We start from the raw sequence: 18,046 nt of genomic DNA on the forward strand, positions 1-18,046 counted from the left end.
CTTACAGAATTTTGGCTATTGACCGTCTTCCCAGCAACTACTGGAAAAACCTGGTCCCGTGCACTGCTTTTAGAGAGTTCACTTATTTCTCCCTTAATATTGGCAGATACCAAGTACCTGCCACCTCCTGCCTCCACAGTCGCTCAAATATCAGCTGTGCAGAGGAAACTCTGTAGCTATTGCAGAGCTGCTGGCAGGGCTCTGGGCTCAGGGGAGGCACAGCTCGTGGGCACGGGACAGCTCCCGGCCCCTCGGCGGCAGAGCGCGAGGGGACACGGGCGGGGTGTCGCCGTGTCTGTGGGAAGAGTCCTTCTGCTCTTGCTATGTGTGGGTCCTGAGCTGGCCAGGAGACCCCGCTGGGGGGGGCAGACGGTGGGGACGTCAGGAGAGGAGTCCACAGTGCTCCCTGGGGTTCTTTCTCAGCAGACACACACAGAGGTGGCTTACAGGGAAGCACTGAGCCTGAGGTACCTGACACATTCTCTGAGCAGGCATGCTCTAAGCACCCCACGCGTTTCACTGGTTCTAACGTCTCCAGAGATCACAAGAATTGCTGTCTGCACTGAATTCCTGATTTTATCTGGTGTTTCCAGATGCTCCACAGCCTGGCTGTGGCTACAGCCACAATGCTACACTGGGCTGGAAGAACTGTGCAAATTCCAGACTGATGGTAAAAATCTTCACTTCTACTCAGGCCAAGTTTTCAGGAGTAAAAAGTAAGCCCTGCCTTAAAAGCAACAGAATCAACAAAATCTGTCCATAGTTCGTGGGCCTGGAAAATCCTTAGCTCCAGCCTGGCTCTGCCAGTGATCTGCAGTGACAGCTTACAGACACTACCTACACCCTCCCCAGCTACCCTCAGCCAGCTGCTCGCCCGGGCAGTGCTGGGCTCCTTGCAAAACGGAATCTTTATGCAGCACTTGTCAATATGCACACATTTCTAAGACAAGTTATTTAGGGTGAGATTTAGTGTATTCATGCATTCAGCATTTTAGGACATTTTTGTCCTTTGTCTTGCAGGCCCCCGCATTTCTATTAGTTAGACATTCTCATCTTGGGGTTCCCCACTTCCAGAAAAGGCACCTCACAAGCCACACGCACGTTTCCTGCTCTAGCACATACTGAATTTCCAGTACCTTATTTTTTACGTTTCTCATGATGAGGATGCCTGTTTCAAGAACCTCTTTTTCACTACAATAAAAACCCAACCAACAAGCACGCCTGTTCAGTCACGTTTCACACTGCTAATTCCTGCTCAAGTCTGAGCTTCTCTTCCCCCAAGACAGTGAGTAATCTATTCGTAATACAAAATAAAGACACAGGATGCAGATGCTGAGCAACCTACAACTTGAAAGAGATTTTACCAGTCAGATTTTCTGAACTGTTTTCCAGAGCTGCTGGCTAGGCAGTGATGGTTATACGCACCAATATAACCTTCATTTTATACAGGTCATTACTTACAGAAAGTGAAGCAGTCATTTAATTTTTTAAAGCAGTAAGCAGAAGAAAAAGTTAGTTCCCTGGAGGGAGCCTGCAGCTGCCAGCCAAATTGTTACTGCCAGTGTTACTGTTCCAGGTTTATGGGAAAACCTCAATGACCAGCTGGAGCTGTCAAAAACAGTCACTCTCCACAGATGCCACCTTCTCCACAACGCCCAGGCAGCACCCAGGGCTGTGTAACCCCCCAGCAGCTCTGCCTGCAGCACCCAGGGCTGTGTAACCCCCTGTGACCTGGCTGGGGAAGGAACACAAGAGGATGATGCATGGCCCTCCTTTTTGGGGAGGGGAGGGCAAGGCAACCCCCTGAAGCTTCCCTGTCCTCGTAGTATTTATTCTGTGCTGTGTGACTTCTGAGGGCCAGACAAGACAGGAAAGCCCATGGCAGGGAGGGGTAGAGGTGTGTCCTAGGTCCTTTATAACAGTCTTGCTGCAAATGCTAAGACAAAGTGTAACAAAATTTCCTGTTTAGTCTCCAGCGCTCCAGGGCCATTTTGGAAGGTGGTGCTATGCTCTGTTCCAAATGACCACGTGCCAGGAGGGTTTTGGTTGGTTGGTTTAGTACATTTACTTCTGAAGAGAAGAAACTCTTTAAAAGATGAACCAATCTGCTTTGTAAGGAAGAGACTCTCAGAAATTTCAGTTGTTACTCTGCATGCCACATCACAAACTTCCCCTTCAGCGTGCAGGAATTAGAGGAGAACAGCCCCCAGTTCAACAACGACAGTTGGAAGTAACAGAAACACTTGTGACTATTTTGGTTGGTAAATAAGTGTTAGTTGTAAAATCTGCTTCAGTTTTACAAAGGATGTAAAATCTCATTACTTCAGGTACTGTCCTAAATTCCTGCTAGCTCTCTCAGATTACGAAAGGTAATCACTACTGCTTTTGGCAGAGACATAAACACATCCTGTCTATTTAGGAAACCCAAATCTGTCCAACCACCTAGATTATTTATGCATCAAGCCTGTACAAAAGCAGCACTAATGCAAGAACCCTTCCACTCCTGCTCCGTGTGCTCAGACACATCAGGCAGGTTGGGCATTCTGCACGCTGAATCTTCTGGAGTGTGTGACAAGTACTATTACATCCATGCAGACATCACAATGAAATGTGGTCACTGTCACTGAATCCCAAATGTAGACAAAATCTCAGACATCCAGCAAGTTACAGATGGAAAAAAGATGCTTAACCTGTTGAGGTTCATGGAACCTGTTCAGCACAATCCATCTTTTTAAGCGGTGTCCAGCATAAGGAAGATAAAGCGAGATGTCCTACTTCATTATGCCAGTCCATTCTACATTAAAATATAATCTAATGTTAAATGTTTCACCTCAATCTACAAGGTAAGCTGATCACCAAATATCAGTCACTTCAAAAAACCATACCAAAAATTCAGTAAGTGGAGCAGCTGCTGCAATGGTCAGGAGCAAACTTAACAAAATGCAGTGGTAAGTTAGCACATCATCATTCCATCGATACGTCTTGGAGAAACATGAAATAAAAAAATCCTAATCAATAGAAAAAATATTATGAAAAAAACTCTACATGCACACAAACAAACACTCCTAACACACACAGTTCTCCTCCCAATAACAGAGCAATTCAGTAGCAGGTCAATTTGATGAAATCCTGTGTTGTATCTTTTGACCCCTAAGGCAACGCACTTCCATCACTGACAACTGTCTCAACGGCCCCAGCTCCTGTGCTTTTGAAAATGTTCTGTTTCTGAAAACAGAACAACATACCACATTGTGAAAAGTGATCACAAGTAAAGCAGCACAAACTTCTGAAAGCACCTGAAAAGTCTACACTGTCCAAACAGCAGTTAAAAAAAGGCATTTTTGCCCTGAAACAGAACTTGATAAATAGGTACTTAGCCACGCCACACACATAACCCGCTCCTGCACATCTTAAGACTTTATTTCCATGTCAATTAATTCATGTCAGTGACATGAATCTAAAAAGTCAACAGAGAGGCTACCCTGAGTGGTGTGCAAGCTACCCCTAGACATGGCACCTCGAAGCCCCAGGCAGTGCTATGGTGGCAGATCCGTGCAGACAGGAACGTGAGGCAGCGTGCCCCAGGTACTCACGGGATGCAGTGAGGAGCACCTCGACAGCCACAGCCAGTCATGCAGTAAGTAAACATAAGAAAATAATTTAGATAAAGGACTGACTGATCTAAGAGCTCCAATCTAGGCAACGAGATTCCCATTTACAATCACTACAATTAGCATTTAGTGACAAAAGCAGATGGAGCCATTTCGGATCCCGTGCTTTCAGCTTGCTTCCTCCCTAGCACTGCAGGATCTTGTGCCACCTCCTCTGCGAACCAGATCAAGAAACTAAGCTGGCTTTAGAAACAGGACATCGACTGCCTGATCTAGATTGCTGGGTGACTCTACTATTAAAGTCACTGGCATAGTCAAGGATGAATGGTACAGGAGCCAGAGCAGGAGGGGTAGGACAGATGTGTGCTGGGAATGCCCATGAACAGGTTCCCACTGAACACGTGTGGAAACATGCTGCTGGATGCCTTGGCCTGGGAGTCAAGGTACAGGAGCCAGAGCAGGAGGGGTAGGACAGATGTGTGCTGGGAATGCCCATGAACAGGTTCCCACTGAACACGTGTGGAAACATGCTGCTGGATGCCTTGGCCTGGGAGCCAGCAGCAGCTGCAAACCACGGGAGCGACATCTCAGCACCACTGGTGGGTGAAACTGAGGTACTGGCCAGAGCAAGAGGGAAAATGCAAAAAGCATAAAACATACAACAAAATCTGTGCTGTTGTATGCTGATACCCCCCATGATGTGGAAGTGAGTCCTTACAAGCTGTGGTGATCAACAATCCCACAGAGGTTTCCAGAGATGTTTTGGTTCCCTGGTGAAATAGCAGGTTGGGTAACAGCACTCCGCCCACCTACAACTCCCCTGGCATTTTCAGTTGATCATGATGTTCCCAGCTTCCTGACCTAAAAATTGTTGTGTACTATTTCTGTGCACTGTTTGAACAGATGCCACATTCCAACTCAGATACTGCTTGACTTCAGAGCTGGATGACAAGATCCCTATAGTAAATTTTACTATTTTTTTTAATCCCTGCACTCTAAGTCCAGACTCTTCTCAGATCACAAACGCCCTGCACCACGTTTCAGCCCAAAACTATGTGCCTAAATTACTAGGGCCTGGACTGTGCAGGACTGATGCCAGAAACAGTCTGATGAAGTTCAAAGCCCACCTTATCTTTGAATTTACTCTAAATAAATTAAAGCTACATTATATCAGTTTGGTGACTCTGGATCACAACACAGGTACCTGTGCAGGCAGCGATCTGACGGACGTGCCTTCAGGCTCAGAGAAGGGGTGTGTGCCACTGAACCGCGGAGCTGTGTGCGCACACCCCTGCGCGGCCCTCGGCAGCTCTGGCTGGGCGCTACTGGGGGCACGGCAATACCAGCCCTTCAGGCTGCCACAAGAGCTAGAGAACAGAAAATGCAAGGTGGTCTGTCCCATAGCCACGCCTGGCCGTGGAGCCGGCACAGAGCCCCCAGCCTGTGGAAGGGAGCCGCCGGACACCCCCCGAGGGGCTGCAGCACACCCCGCGCGGCGGTGCACAGCCACGCTTCACACTCGCCTGACACAGCTTAAGCTGGGAGAAACTGCCAAAATGAAAAACCTGGCAAAGAAAACCACGAGGCTGTAAAGAGGCGAAACTGTTAGAATACAAAGTGTAAAAATAAGCAAGAATTAAGCAAATTCTAGTTACGTGTTACTTAAGCCCTGCACTAGAGAGCTGCTGCACCATCAGCACCTCCCCTGCCAAGCGCTAGGGAAACCAGTCCAAGAGCTTTAAAGACTCTCATTTATATAGCACTCAATTTTCACAACGTAAATACAACAGAGTTGCACATACTAAAAACAAAAATACCAAGCCAAAGGCAGAAAATACCTGCTGCCTTCCATGGAATCGCATGTTTTACCTCCAGAGGAGAGCTCCTTTCCCCTGAGTTAGAGAACACAGAAACACAGCACGGTGATGGAACTACGTAGCAAAGTCACCGGTTTGTTGCTTTATGAACAAAACCAGCATTCATTTTATAAGGGCAATAATTCTAGAATAGGAAGTCATTCCTATAGATAAAAATATTTTTACAGATAAAGTCATTTAAATAACTTTAAAAATAAATATATTATTCTAGTGCTAAAGATATTTTACAGATAAAACAATCAAAATTAATCATTTTGTCCTCTTCAACAGGGGAATGTGTGTAAAGAAAACAGAAGAAATGACAAACTAAAACACATATTCCCTTCTCCCCACAAATACAACCAGATCTCCAGTTTCTTCAGTTCATCTTGTAACTCCTGGAGCCATTAGGTTTATGAGAAGGGAGTTGAATGGGGAAGGCACAGAACTTTGTTTTTTACTGAAGGCTTTAAAAATGAAAGGGACCTCAAAAACCAAACGAAGATTTGTGTACCTGTGAGTATTTTTAATCTCTTTTCAATCTAACAGCAAAGCATAATTTCATTAATTGAAACAAAGCACATCCATCTTTAACTGCTTTTGACTATGACCTTAGAATATTAATTAGCCATCACAGATGTTTTTCTACACCTAAGACACATCAACCCCTTGATCTCACTCACACACATAAAGCTATAATGATAATTCTATAATATTCCTTTATCATTTAATGAAAGGAATACCAAAATTAAATTCTTAGTTGGCAAGTTTCAGAACTTGTTCTTTCTTCTTACTAGCAGAACTGCAACAAACCCCCTTTCATTTCTATAAACTGAAAGGAATTCTCTCAGTTGCCACTGTAATCTCTCCTTTCTTAAGTGAAGTGTTCTCAGCAGTACCTCCAGTTCCCAAGCATAACTAAAATTCCATTTTTATGTTAGATAGTAATGGCCACTTATGATTTTTATGCAGTTAATATATGCAACCTGGCCACAAAGATTTTTACTAATCTATTCTTAATCAAAGACATTCTAACCAGTTAAGGTTCAAATGGTTGTATCTTAAAATCTGATCTGAAGTTAAACACGATTAGAGTAACAAATAAAACAAAAAGTCACTCCCCCTCAAATTTCTAGAAGTTTAACTGAAAAAAATAATCTCATTTACAAGACATGAATTCAGAGATTACTTCTTACTTCCGTGGAAATACCTGAATTTCAGTGTATTTCAAACATAGGCACCTAGATTTGTACAAAAGAACCCTAAGCTCTGGTTTCAGTTACGGAGGAAACCTCATATTCTAGTCCAATTAGCTCATTTGTCTAACTGTACTTGCAGTCTCTCCTTCTTTCCAGAATCATCACTAAAATAGCTTGAAATAAAACACTGTCACTGGTTCTGCATTTTTGACCAAATGAACATTTTCTTTTCCTCGTAAAATTATTCCTGTACCAAGCTTTTATTAAAATTCCATTATTACAAAAGTAAGGCTCAGCTTTTTGCATACAGACCTCACACTGTTTCTGCACTTACGACAGCAGGAACTAAAAGCAAGAGAAGCAATAGTTAACACTAAAATTATCAGATTAGAAATCATGAGAAATAACAATAGTTTATGACTACTGCAATAAATTACTTGAACTTTTATTTCCAAGGTGGCATTTTTAATTGTATTCCTAACAGCGGCAAAACAGATGAATATTCACAGATCTAAACTTAGTGTTCTTAAGGGCACAAGACCAGAGAGCAGCAGCTCCAGCAGCCCTCACACAGTGCTCTGTGTTTGGAAAGGCACTGCACTCTAACGTGCTCATTACCAGCGCTGCCTGCACAGGGAGCTATTTCAACAGCAAATCAAAGAGACCCTGTCTGCTTCCAGCCTCTCCAATACCAACATTCCTAACCAGTCTGCTCTCCAGATTTCACAAATGTGACTAGTATGACTATCTTATCTGGGCTGGAGAAGAATGCACCAAACAGGTACTATTGGCACCTTGTATCTTGAAGTGCACACACTGTGCTCGGCTCTGCTCTGTAAGGTTCAGACCCATCATCGTCTGACCACGCCAGACTGAGAGACGGCAGAGGTGTAAAATGGGCACTGCCAGCTCAACCTTTTCCCTGATAAAAACTCTTCCAGGTAGTACCTTCAGCATGTACCATCTGTTGCACCTTTCTCAAACACACAAAGTTTGCCTTTCCCCTTGCTGCCCTTTGAAGGGAATGCTGAGCCAGCGAAGCCAGCCCAGCACCTCCACCGACATCCCACTACAAGCTCCCATTACAAGCTGGAGCACAGGAAGTTCCACCTCAACATGAGGAAGAACTTCTTTACTGTCAGGGTCACAGAGCACTGGAACAGGCTCCCCAGGGAGGTTGTGGAGTCTCCTTCCTTGGAGACTTTTCAGACCCGCCTGGATGTGTTCCTGTGTGACCTGCCCTAGACTGGATGGTCCTGCTCTGGCAGGGGGGCTGGACTTGATCTCTGGAGGTCCCTTCCAACCCCTGACATTCTGTGATTCTGTGATCCCTGGTGCCAGCACCACTTGCTCTTGCTCTCCTCTCCAGTTCCTTTTGGATCCACCCCAGACACCAGAAGGCTGGAGCCTGGCTGTGCAGGCACTGCAGCGAGGGGCTAAAGCCACAGGGCACAGGTCGAAACCGCTCGGCTGCTCCCCCCAGTTCCACCACGCAGGGTGGACACAGCCAAGAGAGAGGAATTATTCACACTCAGGTTGCAAACTGGCTACGTCCAACAACAAAAACCAGCTATAACTTCCCCAGCACAGTAAGGATGCCACTAGGAAATTCAGCTCCTGAATAAATACTGCAAACTTTGTGTTTCTGTAGAAGGAGCTCCTGACCCCGCAGGCTCGGGGTCACCCTGTCCTGAGGTCAGTGCCCAGAACCAACAGGGCATGGCGTTTTCTCCTGACCAGACCCAGAGCCTTCAACACAAGCATCACAAATGCCTTATCTCCAGGGAACTAAATTTTAGTTGAAGCACTTTCATCCTAACTTTCTGATTTCTCTCTTTAATGCCCAATCCAACGTGTTGCTCCTGACGCTCAGGATAACATACTCTTAACTGGTCTGTTTCCTCTCTTATAACAGCTGACTTCGGAGAACAGAGCATTTATTGAGTTGCTTCCCTCAGATTCTTTAGGTAAGTAAATACTACCTTACATTTTTCAATCAATGTATCTGAATGCTGGATTTTTAATTTTTTCACTACTTCTTTTTGTGACATAAAACATTCAAGATTTTTATTAAAAATGAAGATGTTTCAATAATTCAATCTAGAAAGTATTTTAGAAAGAATTTTTTACATTGCAAACTTAAGCTTTGCTGTATTTTTTTCTTTGACTTGGCTTTTTCTATTTTTAAATCATTTTCACAAGTAGCTTTGCTGATAGAGGCTTTACATGGAATTTCGATCTGGGGACATAATTTACTCCCTAACAGTATTTTAAAGCTATTCAGCATTTGTGTTCAGCTGTAAGGCATACAACTTAACCATGGAATAAAACAGAATAAATTCTAGCATAGTGTTTTTTCCTATTCCAAACCTCTAAGTGCAAGTAGAGCAACATACACACTAGTTTATTTCCTAAACATTTATCCTTTGTTATTTATTTGTACAAAAATCAATAAATACTTACTGTTCCCCTAACAGTGTTCACAGAAATGTAATACAAGAACAGGGTGGGTTATCTGTTAGTTTCCCTAATCCTTTCTTTCTCGACACAAAGTCGAGCAGCTGTGGGGCCAGGCTGATGTGAACAGTGCCCTCTGACTACAGGCTAGCTTTAGGAGCCCTCAGCTCACAGTGCTTGTAACAACCTGGAAGCAGTAAGGAATAAACAGGGTGCACCAGCTCTGCCAATAGCCTCCCGCTGATCTGATTGCGTTTTCTGTAGGTATTAAGGATCCCCCCTAGAACGCTGCTGCACAGCACAATGAGTTTGTTCTCATTCAACCAGATCTGCCACGTGTAAGACTTTCACTTCAGGATTTAACCACGTTAGCCCCCTGGTATCATTGCCACCCACTGAGGATAGCTAGCTGAGGATAAGACACTGTGCAACTGGTTCCCAGGATATTACACATGCTTGCGCACACTTGCTCAAGACGAATGATCTTTGACAAGATAAAAACGTGTAACATGCAGTCAAGGGCTGTTTGTGAACCAAACTAGAAATAAAGACATCGTGTTTAAGTTGCAATTTCAGAGAGGAGGCAGTAGTGCTCCAAAACTGTCACGGCTGAGTGAGAAAAGTCTGTTTCCCTAGCAGGCATGGACAACCACAACAACTAGATCCTTGCTTGAGCAGATTAAGCAAGCCACAGTACACAAGCATAAACAATTTAAATTCTGAAATACTTCTCTCACCTTGTCACTGCTTATTTAAATGTACTAAAAAACATAGGACAGCTATGCCAAGGTCTGATGCATTCCTGAAACGTGAGTTACATCCAAAGAAAATGGGCAATGCTTGGGAAAAGACAGCAAGCTAAAGATTTATTCCATTCATTATAGGAAAATGGCTTCCATTTAGATCTTTGTTATCATTAAATGTATGACACACAGGAGAGCTGGAAACAGACTATTTCCTTGCTCCATGGGTCCCAGTTATAAAAAGCTTCATCTGTGACGTGTGACACGAGTGACTACCTGCTGTTACCAGTATTACTGCATCACGAACAGCCTCCGAAAAGATGAAAGCCCATTCCTTTGGATATTGAACAGACAAGACAAGGAATAAGCAAAGGAGTTGCCTTGGCAGGAGGGGGGACTTAATGCCTGCGAGACCCTTAAGACAGGTCTGAGTTGTGAGAGGATTTGGAAAATAGGACAGAATCAATGCGCATAAGTGAAAGAGCAGGGAGAAAGTCGAGAACAAATCTGAGGTGTGGCCTCACCAGCACCGAGTGCGAGAGGACAGTCCCTGCCCTAGTCCTGCTGGCCACACTAGTGCTGACAAGCCAGGATGCTGGTGGCTGCCTTGGCCACCTGGGCACAGGCTGGCTCATCTACAGCTGGCTGTCGACCAGCACCCCCGGGTCCTTCTCCGCCCTTTTCCAGCAGACACCAGGCTGCCCACGGCCCAGCAACGTGCCCCAGCAGCCACCACCCCTGGGCTGTGCCAGGCACAGCTGCCAGCGGCAGGCCCCGGGGGGCATCCCCCGCTCTGCTCCAGGTCCTCCAGCCCTCCTTCCCTCAGCTGCAGTCACCAAATAACGGAAGAAAGTAACATTCTCTCTTGAGGTCAGGTTTGGACAATGTTGCTCTTCAAAGCAGCCAATAAAGGCCGGGTTTGTGAAGCAGAGGTCGCCCGCCGAGCGGGTGCAGTGCCCAGCAAAGGGTCGGTGGACGAACGCGTGCGCGTCTCCTTGCAGCTGAGGAATTACTGAACTCCAGCAGCTACAGCTCGGGCTTGGAGGCCTCTCCATGAACGGCTCACTGAACTGTGCTTCAAATCCTTGGGCGTTTCAGGATAGGAAAAAGTCAAAAACTGAGCAAGGTATCTTAGCAGTCTCCCACCAGTCTTTCCATCAATAAGCTAACAGCTCTGAATATTTTTATTGAGTGCCCCCATACTTTTTGCCCTCAAAGCTCTATGTCTGCTGTCGTTACAAAATTCAATAGGTACTGCCACTGGCAGGGGGAACAGAGGCAAAAGCAGTTTTCATACCGTGAATATGTTTCAGACTGCACAGAAGGATTTGCTGTCCCTCACATCTGACGGAGAAAGCTTTATCCAAATTCTGTATTTTTGTGTATAAAAAGGTACAGAATTTTAAAATTATGAGATCCAAAGTTGAAAAAATCGCAGACAAGAGGCTAACTTGGTAAAGCCAGAGAGCAAACTGAAGCCAGGTTCACAACAGGAGGATTGTTCCAAGGAAGAGAGGCTGGTGGCTCTCCAAAATACAAACAGCTGCACTTTACTACTTGGAACTTTCACAGAGGCCCCCAAATTCTTCATTTGCTCAGACTCATATTTAGCATTGCTCCTTGCCTGGGAGAGGGCAGACCCTGGGGAGGATGCACAGAAGCCTCCTACAGCACACAGGTTTGGTGTACTGCCACACAACCCACCCACAGCTACTTGTATCGTAGAGCTAGTCATAGAGGGGGTGGGATCCTGCAATTCCAAGTTTACACTGTACTAAAAATGGTGATAAATAACACAGCATGTGGCACAGTAAACATCAACAACTTTTTTTGTGACCATCTGAAGAAAATTACTAAACAGTTACGAGATTTCCCAAAACTTTGTGAAATACAGTTAAATTGAAAGTATCGGATCCCATCTTTGTGGGATCCGATGTGGTCCAATTAAGGGTCAGAGAAATGAGCTTTTTCTTTCAGATGTGCAGACTGGCAAAGATCTAAAAGGCTGAGAACCCAGGTCTGGTTTTGTTCTAGCTGCCTTGGATCTCCAGCACTGCAGGGCAGCTGCCTTCAGCCCCCTCTGTCAGTGAAGAGATGCAGTTTGGTCAGATTAACAGATCTTGAGAGCTACTCAGACCTCTAATGGTGACAGACCAAAGCCTGCAGCACCTGCACTTCTCAGTCAGCTAGCAACCATAAATGCAGGACCGTCTGTGCTCCCCACACATGTGCCTGTTTTGTTTAAACTCACTCCTTGTATCAGCAAACATTTATTTCCTTTCAGAACGTTCCCTATGAAGCACTGCTGCTCGCTGCTCACACAGCTCACCTTCAAACCCCAGTAACCCATAAAACTATAGCAAATGGATTTCTAAAGTGAAGTATGACTGTAGCTGGGAACTATTTCTGCTCACACTGGTAAGCAAGTGAGGTAGGCTTGGGAAACTCTGCTATGGTGTACAATGTTAAGCAGATTAAACCGAGTATAATTAGCTGGCAAATTGTTCATTAATATTGCCTTGTGTTGCAGACACTAAAAACCATTCAAGTGACACAGAGCTTTTATTGTCTCTGTTACCATTTCTACTTTTCTCCTCTTCACTCATCGACTTAAGCCTGCATTTTTCTCCTGCTCAAAGAGATATCCTACTTTTTCTGTTTCTTTTCCTCATCAACAGCAATTCAGTCTTTTATTCAGAATTTTGGATTTGACTATACATCTGTCATGACAAATTTTTCTATGCATGTGCTTTCTTGGCAGAAAACAATTAAGAAATACAGCCCTCAGAGAAGACAAGTACTATAAGAGTATAAATGCTCTAGTGTGCTAGCGGGATTTACATTCCCTCCAAAGCAACTCCAGTGCTACAATATATCCTGGAGAACAGCAGCAACCCAAACCCCAAAGGCCTAGGAGTTCAAGATGCAAATAATATGAAACTCTTGGCAACTATGCTGAAAGATTAACAACAGGACATCAAAAGGAGCTGAAAATGGACATCAACTTCTCTTAAAATGTTAACTTCTGCCTCCTGCTGCTTCTTGAAGAAGACAGCTATAAAGTATGACAGCAACCATGGACGATGTCTTAACCATACACTAAGATCTGATGGTGGAAACCACTAACAGGTTTAGGTCCAGTTGAAATACATTTGCCTTTGAAAAATGTTAAGACTGTGACTTCTGTGGGAACTCAAGATGAACAACACTGAAAAAATCCAGAAGTCACCATTTCTTTCCCTTAAAATCAGTGCAAAATGGAACGGCTATTTGAGTAAAGAGCTCAGAAAATAGATCTGTTTGTGGTGCATCACTTCCATAAGGTATAATGAAAATATATTCTGCATACACATACGTGAACAGGCAAAACAGTGTCCTTCATCGCTTTCTAACTGCTGATCCTTTGCTCTGCTGCTCTTCTTCTACAATTTCTGGTCAAATTTACTGGCTTGCTCCATATAAATAGCAATAATTTTCAAGTAAAGAGCTGTGAAGCAAAGAATTGAATCACCAGTGCAAAAAAAACCCTTGCAGAACAATCATATTTTTAGTTACCCACGACAAACATCATTACACTGATGTAATATTGCTCTGTGACTGAGTGCAATTCCTGAATCCGTTTTCCTCTATATGAACACTACTGTACTAATTTCAAAGTAGCAGTAAAATATAACAGAGCATGACTCAAGGCAAAACAAAAGTCCCCAATTTTCCCTTCAGCAGGCACACAAATTTCTGCCATTTCAGGCTTGCCTTAAACACGCTGCACACTTGGGCACAAGCCAACTGTACACAGTGCCGGGCAGCCCCGCAGCCCCCCAGGGTCCCTGTCACCCGACCACACGACACACCGGCCTCAAACAACCAGAGACACCTTCTGAAAGCCACCAAATGTTCATCTGACCCCTTGTGAACTCTCAATAAAACAGCTGGCTGTATGGGCAGACAAACAACAACCAACATTTATACAAGCTACAGTTCCCACCAAGAGTGTGTGGGTGACGTCCACCTACCAACACCACGGCTCCTTCACCTCCAGGCTGAACTCTCCCTCAGTCTGGAGAACCTGAAGGCGCATCTTTATCACCAGCATTCTTGAAAACAGCAATTTAAGTCAGCCTCAGTAAAAATGCAGAATCAGGCTTTGTTTAAAAAGGCACATGCTAGAATTCCAGACGTGCTTTGAAAATTCTGTTCCTCCTAAACGACGTGCGAGTGTCCTATAAATTGTCAGGGACGAAAGGGAGCAGGAGTCACGTTAAGCACCTTCTCCAAGTATTCTGCTCTGTTACACTAGGCCCCATCAACATGTTTATCTTGGACCGTGATGCAGTACTTTAGGTATGCTGCTGGTGGAAGAACCGCAGACTGAGGTTAAACAAGAGAACAGCGACAAAATAAAAAAAGTAATGAAAGTATCAGGAGGCAGAGAAATGAGATAGCAGGAGCGGAATCAGAGACAGCACGCTGACATTTATTCAGATGAAATTTTCCTAAGGTACTAAGTACGCTCTTTCAACTGCCTGATCCCACAAGCACTTATGTTGAAGAGGCATTTGACTTGGCAATATCTGACATAATATATTTCCTTTAATGATTTTCCTAATGCTAAGGGGAAGAAACCAAAATACTTTGTAAGAATTCATTGTAAGAATTGCCAAGTTTATGAGGCAAGAATGCGTTATACCTGTTTTTTCTGAGGATGCTGAGAGGAAGCATGCACTGACTGAAAGAGAAAAGCACTTTCTGCTGAGGCTGTTGAAATGCTAACTAGTGGACAGTTAATTGCTCTTCTAATTTGCTTAAATGAACAATCATTTACACCAGGACGTTTAACCGCTTTTTCTTCTTTGCCAAGACAAAGATCCTTGAGACGTGCTGAACGTTAAAGGTTAGAAAGCCCACGTCTGTTCATCAGGGAAAGGGCACCCGAGGCGACGCTGGCGCACGGGTCTCACGCCGCCCGTCCCCACGCCACGCGTCCCTGCCGCCACTCGTGCCAGAGCCCCTTTCCAACGGGGAGTGGAGTTTGCAGAGAGGAAGGACGCCGCACCTCAGTTCATGCTTTGGACTTTTTGATGAATTGGGTGTAGATCAGTCAATATTATTTACTGCAAGGTCTTTATGGTGGGCAATTACTCATTTAAATTTCAGTCAGTAAAAAAAAAAAAAAAGAGCAGCAGGCAATATAATCTCTCAGGGTGAAAAATAAAGAACATGGGAAAAAAAAACCTTGAAAAGTTGAAGTTGTGCACTGTTTTATAAAATCAGCTACCAACCTATTTTGTTTGCAGCTAGAAATTCTGCACAATGAGTTGATGTTTATATATTTAAAATTTGATTATAACAAAAGCAGGAAGGCCAGAAGTCCAGAAATATTTTCTGCAAATGTTTGGTCAGAAACGCTAATCTCCGTAAAATACAGGAACGTAACTAAAGGCAAGAAAGAGCTGCCTCCAACTCCGAGCGCACAGCACGCCCTTGGAAGGAGGCTGCATTTGCTGTGAAGGGAACACAACACAAGGAAAACACACACATCAGCTCCGTGGAGAATGGAGCTGGCGCTGCAAACCGACGACTCCAAATTCTTTTCTACCTCCTCTTCCCACATCCCTTCTGGCTGGCAGCCACCACAAGAAATGCAGCCGATGTCACCTGCCCAGGGCAGCCCTGCCGTGAGCTGCTGCTCAGGAGCAGAGCCAGGCAGCAGGCCGGCAGCTCCAGCACCTGGCAGGGCAGGGCAGAGGTGGTCTCTGTGGAACAGGGCTCGGCCGAGCCGCTCAGGAACCCTCTCTGGCCATGGCGGCTGCCCCGTCACCCCAGGCTGCCAGCCCCTGCTCCTCAGCGAGCAGCCTGGGGTGGCTCAGAGCACACCCGTCAGTACCAAACGCTGACCCTAGCAGAAGGGAAGAGGATCAGCTGAGCGGGGAGAGGTCTCCTGCAGGCTCCCAGGGGCCACGGGTGCTCTGCAGGCGGCACTCTCAGGCCCGGGGCTGGGCCTGCACCATGCGGCACTCCTGGGCTCTGCTCTTTCCACCTGCACTCAGCTTTGCCATGGAGCGGCTATTTAAGGTAAGGTTGCACCCCGTAACTCCTTGTAAGTCATAAATCAGATGTCTATTATTGTAAGAGCCGGTTTTTAGTACCAGGAAAAATCACGCAGGACTAATAAATTTAAAAGATATCAGCTCCTGCTGTGGGATAAAGATTCACCCATTTAATGGAAAATTAAAGTATTTTACATTTTTACATACAAATACGCCCTGCTAAGTTGGGCAGTTAGTAAGCTGTACTGAATTTGCAGTATTTAGAGAAAACAACCAGAATCTCTACAGAAACCCCTTTTTTTAAATTTCTCACAAGCTAGCAGAAAGCCCCCTGTGAAAACACTGGCACGAGGCCACGGCAGCTCCCTGAGACAAAGGCACCACGGGGCCCACCCTGCGGCTGCCCGCACGGAGACACTCCGTTCTCTCACTAACTGCGAAGCAGGTAAGATTTGCATTCCACTTAAGATGTCTGCACTAGGTCAGCTGCTGCAAAGCCAGTAAGATATGAGCAAATAGTGACATCAGACAAACCTGAATCTATTAAGAGTAGTTTCCCACATCTAAACAATTACTGTAAACTTTTCCCATACTCAGCTAATGCATCGTTATCCACAAAGCCCACATCTGTGAACAACATACAATTTTGTGTTTATTCCACTTGTTAAGATTTGAATCTATTAAGAGTAGTTTCCCACATCTAAACAATTACTGTAAACTTTTCCCATACTCAGCTAATGCATCGTTATCCACAAAGCCCACATCTGTGAACAACATACAATTTTGTGTTTATTCCACTTGTTAAGATCAGATATTTTAACAGATTAAGTTAAAAACATATAAAATATCTCAAATAACACAAAGTGTCATCACAAAGTAACTGATTTCTGAAAAACCTATTGGTTTTGGCTTTTGAGCACCAAATAGTAGCTGCTTTTGTTGCATTTCATACTTTTCATTGTACTTGCTCCTTTTACATGCTGTACATGACTGCACACAACTGACTGGCAAAGAATAAGGGCAGCAGCGTCAGAAATGAGGAGACAGTGACTGTTCAATGGGCACACGTTAGGGGATGAAAGCAATCACAGAGCTGGCATCAGATTTGTTTTCTAAAATGCAGAATCAGAAGATTGGTCTTAAAATAAAACACCTATCTTTGAGGTGGCTACTGAACCACAATGCTATGCCATTCAACCTGGGACCAGGAGAAAATCTTCAATGTATTTCTGAACATAAATCAATAAAGCAAGCAAATATTTAGCTCATCAATATCTCCTGGTCAATGCAACAGCAAAGCTGGCCTTTTCAAACGTGTATCAGCTGAGTAACAACAGGGAAATGCAGACAGATTTGCATGGCTCCTTCAAAGCAGTCTTTCTTCCCTGGTGGTTGCTACGCAAATAGAAGCAACCTTTTATTCAGAGTACAGATTGTCCTTTTACACGAACAACCTTCTCCAGCACACTTCCTGCATTTGGGAGCATTCATTTACTGAATCTTTCCCACAGAGAAGTATGTTCAGAGGAAGCTCAATTTACAGTTCAGAGCGGGTTTGGGTTTTTTTCCTTTTTTCCCCAGAGCTGAATGGTAACACTAGAGTAGGAGACAAAGCAGACAATCTGCACTACGTTGCCAATATATGAACAAACACAAATAATGTTTTTATTTCAAAATAGATAAGAATCTAAAATTCTTCCAGTGACTTAGACTGATAATCACAGAAGTCGTCAAGCATATCCTGAAGCCTGGAGGACCAGCTACCACTTTTGAAGATGTCAGAAATTTCTGCCTGGTCATCTGTCAACAGAGAGAGGACTAGAATACATAGTAAATCAAGACCTACAAACTTGTTGCTGAGCAAATGGATCCTGCAGCATAGCTCTGCCTGCTGGCAAGCTTGCCCAGCGGCACCCAGACAATACTGTGCTGTGAAGGTGTATTGTTCCAGCAAAGCTTGTCTCTGTCCCAAATTGTCCATCTCCCCTCCTCCTGTTTGAAAGGATTATTTGTTCGCTGCTGTGCCTGGAGGACTTTGGCTGGAGCTGCTGCACTGCGATTACAGTTTGGGATTTTGTCCCACGCTTTAGCGGATACGTGTTTACACACAGAGTAACGTCCAAGTAGGGACTG

Source organism: Merops nubicus, unplaced genomic scaffold (genome assembly GCF_000691845.1).
Source record: "Merops nubicus isolate BGI_N331 unplaced genomic scaffold, ASM69184v1 scaffold29524, whole genome shotgun sequence".
Taxonomy (NCBI): domain Eukaryota; kingdom Metazoa; phylum Chordata; class Aves; order Coraciiformes; family Meropidae; genus Merops; species Merops nubicus.